The sequence below is a fragment of the Diabrotica virgifera genome, chromosome 6, assembly GCF_917563875.1.
Source record: "Diabrotica virgifera virgifera chromosome 6, PGI_DIABVI_V3a".
Classification (NCBI taxonomy): domain Eukaryota; kingdom Metazoa; phylum Arthropoda; class Insecta; order Coleoptera; family Chrysomelidae; genus Diabrotica; species Diabrotica virgifera.
The window spans coordinates 246,342,210-246,354,317 of NC_065448.1; positions in this window are offsets into that span (position 1 = coordinate 246,342,210).

A 12,108-nucleotide genomic window follows, 5' to 3' on the forward strand; every position below is an offset into this window, starting at 1 on the left:
AATTCGATCAAAATCATTCTGCAGCAAACTTCTAAATTGCTTTTATATTTTTCAACATTGACGTATAGTTGAAAGAATGATTCTATAAAAAGTTTAAACTCTAATTTTTGGGTTATACCGCCTCAAATCAAACAATTAAACAATATTTTTTATTATGTTTACCTTTGTTTTTAGCAATCATTGTACTTTATCAAAATTTAATTATCTAGTTTATTATTTAAAATATTTTTTCTACAACCGTGTTAAAAATGCAATTTTTAGCACTCCATACGAGCGTTAAAAATGCTATTTTAAGGCACTAGTGCTTTATAGTTATTTGACCAACAAGTGTATTAATAAGGGCGATTAACAATTGAGATATTTTAACGCGTGAGCGGGGCGAGCGCGTTAATGTTCGAGATTGTTAATCGCCATTTTAATTCACGAATTCGTTACAAAACTTTTCCGTCGACCGTACTTTTCAGAAATAAAAATATATCCATCTTTTGATTTTTCAAATACACAGAATTTTGAACAATAAAATAAATAATGACATACAATGACAGATAGTACTAACAGCGGCTATTTGATATCAAATTTTTTAGTGGGAATATAAATAGGTATATGTTTGGTTGCCAACACCACAGGTCACTGCCAATCACAGAGCGTTTAATTAATGTATGCAATGTATGTTGTGTTGCCTACAATGAAATCGTTCATTAATATAAAATCATTCATTAATAGGGGTCATTAATCAATGATTTTGAGGGTGTTAAAATTGATCATAAATGGACAGTCGACGGAAAAATTTTTTAAGGCACTGCAGTTAAAAGTGAATTGTCAAATTGTAAAACGTCAAGATATTTATATTTCATTTTTTATTAACATTAATATTAATAGTACAACTTGCGCAATTTGAAAAAGGTGGTTTAAAAGGTTTTTAAAATTTAATTTAAACTGTATTATTGCAGTTTTAACACGTTTGTAGAAAAAAGCTATTAAAATTTGTTAGAATATACAACAATAAAAGTAAGATGTTATTCTGTAGTTGTTATGATTTACGTATTGACAGTATAGGCAGGTTTGATGTAATGTCAAGAAAAATATAAAAATGGAATGATGTCATTCAAGTTCAAGTAAAATTTTTTGTAGGTATTGTCCTGTAATTGACAATGAATAAATTATAATTGTTGATATATAAGACGTTTGTAGAAAAAATATTGTATGATATACGTGTTAAAAAGTATATTTTTAAGGCACTTATGTGAATTGCAGAATTCGCTTCACTCATTCTGCAAACTTTCACATGCGTATTTATTCATCAGATATTTTATTATTCTAGTTAATACCTACATATCAGTTTAAATTGACAGAAAAGTAGAAAAAAGAAATTTTTTATTTAAAATAAAATAAAAATACAAGCAATTGGACTTCGCAAGTTCTAGTTTTTCTCCCAACTTGACCAGAAGTAGAACCAGAAGTAGTTATTTAAACTCTTCGTTTAACTTTGCGTCGACTGATATACGATTTCAATTATTTTGAGTCATTTTGCCAAACTTCAGGGCATAACTTTTAACCGGAAATAACTTAAGAACGTCACATCTCAAGTAATTGTAGCTTATTTAAGTGTTCTTGCTTCAATGTCCAGCTTTCAAATCCATATTACAGTATCGAGAGCACGTAGCATCTCAGAGCTCTTACTATCAGTTCTAATCTAAGATCTTTGTTGCAGAGAATTGTTTTTATTTTGTATTTTGTAGGTATTTGTATTTGTCAACCCGTTCTATCGGTACATTTCCCAAATGTATGTTTGTATGTTTGTTTTTTTAAGTTATTGTTATGTATTTGGTCTGTTTTATATTCATTTTTAATTCATATTTTTCACAGACACTGTTTTTTTTTATTTAGTCGTAATTGGAGTTGTTCAGCTAAGCTTGTCCTAACAACGATGCCATCTTCATATCTTATGTTGTTAATAAATCTTCCGTTAATTATTATTGCTTCAAGCGAAAGTTTTGCCTTTAACAAAATTAAAATAACATTAAAAGCAAAACTTAATTGTTACCAATTTTTTTAACACCTTCGTGGTTTCTAAAATTTGCAAACCAACCAATTGCCGGAGCAAATAAAGCTGAGGGAGATCCAAACGTTGCATTTCGCTTCTCGCCTGCTAGTTTAGGCGCCAAATAGAGGTCACCGTGTCATTTTCAATTCTGATAGATAAACTCAACGGTTTCTTATGGATTTTGGGCTGCTGATTACGAATTTCGAGGGGGATTTCGATCCGAGTGGTCAAAAAATTGTTATAAACAATTTAATTGTTTACAAATTGTTTGTAAGGCTCTGGCTCATAAACTAAAAGAGATAAAAAAAATGTTTTAAATAAAATTTGTTCCCTAATAATAAACGAGGAAACAACTGTTTACTAAACTTAAATCCGACAATTAGAACTCAAGATATTGTAAAATTAGTGCACAATGCAAATTGCAAATTGCAAAATAAGTATTTTTCGAAGCTTTACCGATCGTAACTCGGCTTTTACGCATGCAAATGAGCCTTATAAGGTGACCTTTTAAAGCTTAATTAAGAGGCTTTTAAACAAAGTTTGTTAAATTATTTGATCTTCATTTGTTTTAAAGTTATACCCGTTTGAAGTTATAATTTTTCTTTAAAAAATTGTACATTCATTTGTTTATAAAGGTTTCAAGCAAACTTGAGCTATAAACATTTATACTTTAATTAACAATAATGATAAAACAACTCAAAAGAACAATTTGAGCTTACGAAAATGTTCGTAAGTTTATTTTTGGCTAAGATGTCGATATTTTAATGGCGCGCTATGAGGCGCAAGATTGGCTCACAGTCAAGTAAGTATGTATTCTTCGACGCTTTATCGATCGTAACTCGGCTTCTACGCATGAAAATGAGCCAATATGTGATATCCATATAAAAATGGATCGAGTTCTTTTGCAGCATCATCACTGCATATAAAAGGAGCATTTATGATGTGGCGGCATACACACAATTGACGGGACTTGATGATGCTGCAAAAGAACTAGATCCACTTTATATGGATATCATATAGATAATTAGACTCTGAAGCCTTAAAAAGTTTTAGTTTTAATGCCTACAAGAACAGACTTGTACCACCATGTAACTGTTAAAATTTCGCTAAGAACTTGTGCAGATGTAAAAAGCTGATATTCCCTGTATATCTCTATGCAGATTTACAGATGCATGAAAAAAAGGGTTGTAAAAATAGTATTAATAAATAATATCAACTTACTTTTTAGTTATACTTCTGAAATATTAGTTTTTAATGTTTTTTTTTCTCATTTAGTGCAAAAAATAGAAGACAATGTAAATATAATGAAAGGTGATACGAGGTACAGTATGATGATTTAATTATAAGAATTATATGATAAAATTTTATTAGGATCTTCAAAAATGAAAAATGAAGATAACGTATGTATACATATAAATTATAATTTGCATCGAGAAGTTAGCGCGTGAACCTTTACGCGGTGAGCCGATCTTGCGCCTCATAGCGCGCGCCATTCAAATATCGACATCTTGGCCAAAAATAAACTTATGAACATTTTCGTAACCTCATATTGTTCCTTTTGAGTTTTTCTATCATTATTTTTCATTAAAGTATAAATGTTTATAGCTCAAATTTGCGTAGAACCCTTATAAACAAATGAATGTACAATATTTTTAAGAAAATTGTAACTTCAAACGGGTATAACTTTAAAACAAATGAAGATGATGTAATTTAACAAACTTTGTTTAGAAGCCTGTTAATTAAGCTTTAAAACGACGCCTTCTAAGACTTATTTTCATGGGTAGAAGCCGAGTTACGATCGATAAAGCTTCGAAAAATACTTATTTTTCAATTTGCAATTTGCATTGTGCACTAATTTTACAATATCTTGAGCTCTAATTGTTAGATTTAAGTTTAGTAAACGGTTTTTCTTCGTTTTTTATTAAGGAACAAATTTTATTTGAAACATTTTACCTCTTTTAGTTTATGAGCCAGAGCCTTATAAACAATTTATAAACAATTAAATTGTTTATAACAATTTTTTGACCACTCGGATCGAAATCCCCCCTCGAAATTCGTAATCAGCAGCCAAAAATCCATAGGAAACCGTTGAGTTTGTCCATCAGAACTGAATATGACACGGTGACCCCTCTGGCGCCTAGACTATGCCCAGTATTGCCCAGTGCGGTAAAATTCCAACGAAAAATGGTCCCGCATAGTGAGATAAGAGTAAGACTAATATAAATAAATAATTATTAAGTTGGACAACAAAACAAGAGTCGTCTTATATTTCCGTTTATTCAAATGATTATTTATTTATATATTATTCCTTAACTTTGAGATGGTAATGCTTCTTCAAAAATGGCTTCACTATTTACATTAAATAGTAATAGAGATATAATACAACCCTGCCTAACTGCTGTCGTTTTCAATTGAATCGTTTATTTCCGAAAGGGGTCAAGTCACAAAAACCTGCTTTTGAGAAAAACGAAAACAACGTGTTTACATTCAACAAAAATTTTATTTATATAAAATTAAAATTCTCACTAATAACCTGTAGTGTTTGTCAAAAAGTATTGTATTTTTCAAAAATTTATCTTGTTAATTTGTTTAAGAAAAAAATAAATAATTTTTTGCACTTGGCCCCTTTCTGAAATAAAGTTGGTGTTTACATTCAACAAAAATTTTATTTATATAAAATAAAAATTCTCACTAATAACCCGTAGTGTTTGTCAAAAAGTATTGTATTTTTCAAAAATTTATCTTGTTAATTTGTTTAAGAAAAAAATAAATATTTTTTTGCACTTGGCCCCTTTTTGAAATAAAGTTGGTGGTTACACAATTTTTAAGCAAGGAGTCATGCGTTGCATGGTCCCTTTCTGCACTAAACGCTAATTTCTCTGCGCTGCCAAAGCAACACTATGGCAGCAATTGATTCCTTTCTGCAACAAAAGCTGTATTTACGTTTAAATTAAAAAATTTCACCAAAAACTTATTTTGTCAAAATTAGTCACTTGACCCCTTTCTGAAATAAACGATTCAATTTCTGGACTGGATTCATCGTTATCTATTTGTACAATGTGTGCCCTTTCATTCCAATAAAGGTTTGATATTATTCGTAAGTCTCTTTTGTCTAGGTTTTTGTCTTTAGAATTTGGACTAATTTTTCGTTCGTTATAGGGCTTTTCATCGATTGTCATTTGTTTCGAGCTTCTGTCATGTGTCACATAATATTTATATATCTACGTCATACGTCTTTGGTTTGTATCATTGTATATACCAATAACGTATGACGTAGATATATTAATATTATGTGACACTTGACAGAAGCTCGAAACAAATGACTGTGAATGAAAAGCCCTATTGTACGATTATTTTTAATAACGGAGGAGCTATATACACGGACAGACAGGCATGGAACCAAAAGGATATATTTGTTTTCGTCTTTCTAAGGCGCGTCGAATAATATATCGCTTGTATTATGTCGGCTACTTTAAAAAGTACTTGGTTGTAACTCTAAAACTTAATGTCAGGTCAAATTTCTCACCTTTATTAACGTCCTTGAGCCTCTCATTGAACTCCTCCTTTGTTATTCTATCTGGTCAATTGGTGGAGTTGTGTTTACAGACGGACAAACAGGCATGGATAATTTAAGATCTTCACATGTTTTCAAAATGGGTGAAAACTATAAAAATATATTTTTACCGTTTAATATTATTTGTATTAGCATTCATTAATTTTAAAGGAGCATAAAAAATCAAAAATATCAAACTCACACACACCGTAAGTATAATATATCCAACCTTGAGGAAGCACAGTAATAACATTCAACAGATGTACAAGAAGTAATGGAATACGCCGTTTGGATTTTCCAGTCCACCGCAAAAGGTCCTGAAGTGAAATCGGGGATATCATAAAAAATTAAAATAAACAAGTAACAGATTCCGCTCCCATAAGTTTCTCGATTCTTCGTTAAAATTCAGGTCCAGCATGTCACGTTTACCGCAGTTCTGCTACTGCTACGATTGAAGGCCACTCTAACAACAACCTTACAACGCCCTCAGGGCCACACTAGCCCACCATTCAATTGGAGTTTCAGCTTGAAACGTTACATTTATTTTCTTTAAGGGGTTCAGCATTCAAAAAATCAAAAAAAAAATAGAAAATTCATTCAGTATATTATTTATTTAACTAATGACTATAATACAGGGCTTCCCAAACTGTGCGTCGCGACGCCTTGGGGCGTCGCGGCGTTGTCCCAGGGGCGTCGCTCGTCAGCGCGGACTTTTAATATAGAAAATATATTTATGTCTGGACAGTATGGAGGACTACGAGCTCTCATCAAAACAAATGCTCCAAGTGCAAATTGTGTCATACATAGAGAGACCTTAGCAGTAAAGAACATTACACCTGAACTAAGTGTTGTGATGAATAGTATTATTAAAGTAGTGAACTACATTAAGACGTGACCCGTGAAATCAAGTCTTTTCGATAAACTTTGTGAAGAAATGGAGGCCAAGCACACCTCTTTAATTTATTATTGTAACTCTCGTTGGCTGTCCAAAGGCAACGTACTCGCACGTGTATATGAATTAAGAAATGAATTTTACAAGTATCTACATACAGAATCACATAATGATGCCCAAAATTTTATTAATTCAGAGTTTATAATAAAATTAGCATACCTCTGTGACATATTTAACAAATTAACTGATCTTAATAAGTCTTTGAAGGGATTCAATACTCTATCCTGCAATTGGCAGATAAAATTACTGGATTTTAGAAGTTGCTCTTATGGAAGAGAAAATTAGAAGATCAAGAAATTGACTGTTTTGCTGCTTTACAAGGTATTAAGAAAAATCGATAGAAATCCTCGATCCCTCTTTAAAAAATATGTTTACACTTCTTCTTCTTCTTCTTGTGCCACTCCTATCGGAGATTGGAAATCATCAAGGCTGCCCTGACTTTGTTCAGCTGACCTAAAAAGTTCATTAGTGTTGCAGCCAAACCACTCTCTCAAATTCCGCATCCACGACATTCTTCTACGGCCTGGATTCCGTTTTCCTTCTATTTTTTCTTGCATTATATTTTGAAGTAATGCGTATTTATGACCTCTCATCAGGTGGCCCAAATACTCGAGTTTTCTTCGTTTTATCGTTAACAAAATTTCTGGGTCTCTTCCTATCCTTCGTATTACTTCAAGATTTGTGATTCTGTCAACCCAACTTATCTTTAGCATTCGACGGTAGCACCACATCTCGAAACTTTCAATATTTTTTATGTTGTTCTGTTTGAGAGTCCAGGCCTCTACACCGTATAATAGCGTGTTAAATACGTAGCCTCTTAGCATTCTTAATCGTAGAGGGATACTTATATCTCTGTGGAAGAAGAATTTTCTCATCTTTATGAAGGTGGCCCTGGCAATTTCGATACGTCTCTTTATTTCATTGCTTTAGTCTCCAGTTTCGTTTATTAAAGTTCCCAAGTATTTATAACTTGATACTTTTTCAATTTGAATGCCATTTATACTAATATGTGCTGGTTGTGTCATGATTTTACTGAAGACCATATACTTGGTTTTTTTGATATTAATGTTTATGCCATAATTGTTGCAAGCAATATTTATGTTTGTAAGTAATCGTTGTAATGTGTTTACACAACACATGTTATCATTAAGCGAACACTTTGAGAAATATTTTTCCGAAGATCTGGAACAATATGATCTAGGTCAGACAGAAACCCTTTCCACTTATCCACACCATCGACACTTTCAAAAGAGGAAGAAGAACAACTCACAGAATTGTCCAGTGATTCCATCGTAAAGTTTCGAGACGACAAGGACAAACTGTTTGAATTTTGGAGCTCAGTTTCTCATGAATATTATGCCATCAGCACTGCTGCATTAAAGGTTTTATTACAATTTGCGACACCGTACTCGTGCGAAAGGGCTTATCTGCAGTTTCAGTGACAATTAAAGGTAAAACATAAACTTAGAAAAAGAAATGAGTGTGGCAATTTCCAAAGTGGAGCCCCGGTTTCATAAGCTGTGCTCAAAAAGCAAGCACACCCCTCACCTTAAATAGCCAGTTACATAAATAAATTAATATCCCCTTTTATTTTTGTGCCAATTTCTCTCAATGTGTCAATTAATTTCTAATAAAAATTAGAAATGTTCAAATAGTGTTTTTGTTATAACTATAACCTGTTACTAGGCTAGTACTAAAATTGGTAAGTGCTATTTTGGGGGTTGGGTTGAGGGGCGTCGCAAAAAATAGCAAAATCCCAAGGGCGTCACAGTACGAAAAAGTTTGGGAAGCCCTGCTATAATAGATGTGACGGGTAGTTCTGTCAGGTCAGCAGACTCAGCAAAACACAGGTTAAAATAAAATAAATATATTGAGGATATTTTTATACAGCGTGTCTACTTGAGTTGGAAACATATGGGAAACTTTTTTATTATTAATTTTACGAAAAAAAGTTATTCTTTATAAAAAGTTCTGCATGCCCCAAAACCTAAGATTCAATCATCAGATATCAAATTTTCTGAATATTATACGAGGTATGTCAAAAAATATGAATTTCGGTCAAGGGTAAGGTACCTTTATTTCTCTCAATATCGAAAATTCTTATGATAAAAAGTTGTTTGGAATTAAAAACTAAGATCAAATATGCAATTACATGCTTCTTATTGAAAAAAAAATTTTTCTCAAATTTAAGGATACCCAACATTGTTTTTAATTATTACAAATATGATAACTCGTTTATTATTCATTTTACGAAAAAAACTTATTCTTCGTAAAAAGCTTTGCATGGTCTAAAATCTAAGACACAACCATGATATATCAACTTTTATTAATTTTATACGAGGTGTGTCAAAAAATATGAAATTCGCTCAATATTATAGCACCTTTATATTTCACAGTATTTCAATTAGAAGGATGTAATTGCATATTGACACATAGTTTTTAGTTCTAAACAACTTTTTTAATAACTGTTTTCAATATTGTGAAAAATAAAGGTACTTTACTCTTGAGTGAAATTCATATTTTTTGACATAACTCGTATAAAATTAATAAAATGTGATATCTGTTGGTTGCATCTTCGGCCTTATGACCTACAGAGCTTTTTATAAAGAGTACCTTTTTTTCGTAAAAGTAATAATAAAAGAGTTATCGTATGTGTAATGAATCAAAACGAAGTTAGTATCAATAAATTTGAGAAAAATTTGGAAAATATTTTTTTCCAATTAGAAGCATGTAGTTGCATATTTGAGCTTAGTTTTTATTTCCAAACAACTTTTCAGAATAAGCATTTTCGATATTGGGAGAAATAAAGGTACTTTACTCTTGAACGAAGTTCATATTTTTTGACATACCTCGTATAATATTCAGAAAATTTGATATCTGATGATTGAATCTTAGGTTTTGGGGCATGCAGAACTTTTTATAAAGAATAACTTTTTTTCGTAAAATTAATAATAAAAAAGTTTCCCATATGTTTCCAACTCAAGTAGACACGCTGTATACAGTTTAAAATTAAACATAACAAAATAAAATATAATTCTATCTTAACCCCACCTAAGCGGACGTCTGCAAAAGGAAAATGAAATTGTATTTATAACTATCATCAAAAACATAATAACAATAGTAGAATAATACAATACACAACACAGTATATGTATACAACAGCTATACGGAATCAATCTATGTACATAATTACACACTCAGACTTGTAGGTCATCACATTTCAATCCAGTGTGATTACAATGAAGCATCGACGCACCGGCCAGCTCCGGGTTGGAGGTGGCAGCTACCATACACTGAGGTTACTCATGTCCATGGGCGTCCACACGGTGGGGCAGAGGGGGGCAGCTGCCCCCCCCCCTAGAGAGGACGAGGCGAGTGTAAAATTGGTGAATAAGCAATATAGAAAAATACAAAGGTGTAACTTAATCTTGATTTTCAATGCAACCACTCTGTATCTACATTCTAGCTGGGATGAAAAAACCACATAAACTTAAAAAAACTTTAATGCAAATTTGAAATCTGCTATTATTTTATTTACCTAATATTTTTTAAATCTGCAAACAACAGCAACCACCCCTGAATTCGTATTTTCTTTCTATTCGAATTTTTTTTTCCACTGTGCGTCACACAGATTAAATTTAGTTGTGAACGATTTGAATAGTTTAAATGAAGTGCGAAATACTATTGCAACTATTAAAGTTACAACCAATTTCTTCCCTGAATCAGAATTAAGAAGGAATATGATAGCAAATATCCCTAGCCTCTGCGAAACACGGTGGTTCGAGAAATACAAGGTAATTAGGGTTTTTCGAAAAAAATTCATTGAAATTGTACAGGCCTTGCAAACCCTATCAGTTGAAGGAAATTTGGTCACTAGAAAAACATCTTATCAGTTGCATTATGTAGCATGCAAGTCAGGATTTATCGTCGCTGTCATTGTGATTGCAAAATATTCCGAATACCTAGAGCCTATAGTCAACCGCGTACAATCTGCGCAAACTAATGTTTTAAAGGTAGCGGAACATATTCGTCAAATCATGGATATTTTAAAAACACAGACAGAACGCAGAGAATGTAACAAACACTTTATTGAATGAAGCCAATAAGGTAGCCGAAGAATGCGGTTTTGAATTATCTACCCCTAGAACTGTAGACAAGCAACAGCATAGAAGCAATCATCCAGCTGATACGCCTGAGTAAATACCGAAGGCGACCATGATTCTTTCGTATTGTCTCTAGAGACACGGTTTCCGAAGAAAATACGCCAGCCTTCGCTCTGAGTCTTCTGCATTCCAAGAATTTTTCAAAAATTAATTTAAATGGCCATAAATTAGAACAACTGAGACAATCCTTAAACCACTATGAAATAAATGGAAAAGATGCAGAGCTAGAAGTATGGGTAGAACATTGGAATAAAAAACGCCTTAATAATGAGTTAGACATCTTCAACACCCTTGAAATTTTTGAACTGGTTCGAGCGTCCACTACTTTTTATCCGTTAACAAAAAATTGCTGGAAATTCTCGTAACATTGCCTTGCACTTGAGAGGTCGTTCAATGGTCGAAGATAGCCTTAATGGGTTAGCTCTAATGAGAATTCATCGAAAACAAATATTACCAAAAAAGAAAGAGTTTGTAGAGAAAGTTTTACAAGAATTTACAATTGATCCGCGTAAATTGTTGTTTAAATAATAGTGTTTAGAAAAAGACAATTGCTTCACACATCGACGGCTTATCCAGGAGGAAATAAACTTATTAAATTTACATTAGGTTTTTGTAAAAATCATTAAATTTTTTTTAAATATTTAATATATATTTAGTTTGCTTCATTTTTGTATGAAATCATTGAGTAATAATTTTGGCTCCAAAAACATTATTTTCAAAACTTTTCGTAGGAAACCCCTTCACCCTCACCCTCTCTGAAGACTCTCAATGGACGTTTATATTTATTATTGCTTATCTAACCAATTTTTTTATTTCTCAAATCTGCCCTCCCCTAGTTTTGATCCTGCGGACGCCCATGCTCATGTCAGTGGTAAAGGGTTAAGAATGGGAAAAGTAAAGTGTGCGTGAAGTAACAATGTATTTTAAATGGGACCTACTTTTTCGTACTGTTTTTGACACACTTTCATATAATCAAATACCCTTAACTTTCGCGTTGTCGTGGTGATGACATAATGAGCAATAAATTACGACAAAAGTTTTGACAGTTTTGTGGTTTGAAAGAAGTTAGAATTTTTAAATATCAAAGTTCTAAAAATTGTGGAATATAAATTAATTCGAGTAATTAATACGAAGAGTTACAGTTTTTTATTTGTTTATCGTAGATAAAATATTGTATAAACTGTGCGTTAAGTACTTTTTTCGAACTTACGCGATGTATAGCACTCGCTCCGCTGTCGCTCGTGCTCTAAACATCGCGTGCGTTCGCAAAAACATACTTCACGAACTGTTTCATAATAGTTATTTATGAAACAGTTCGTGAAGTATGCTTTTTGCAAACGCACGCTATACATCGCGTAAGTTCGCAAAAAGTACTTCACGCACAGTTTCATACAAT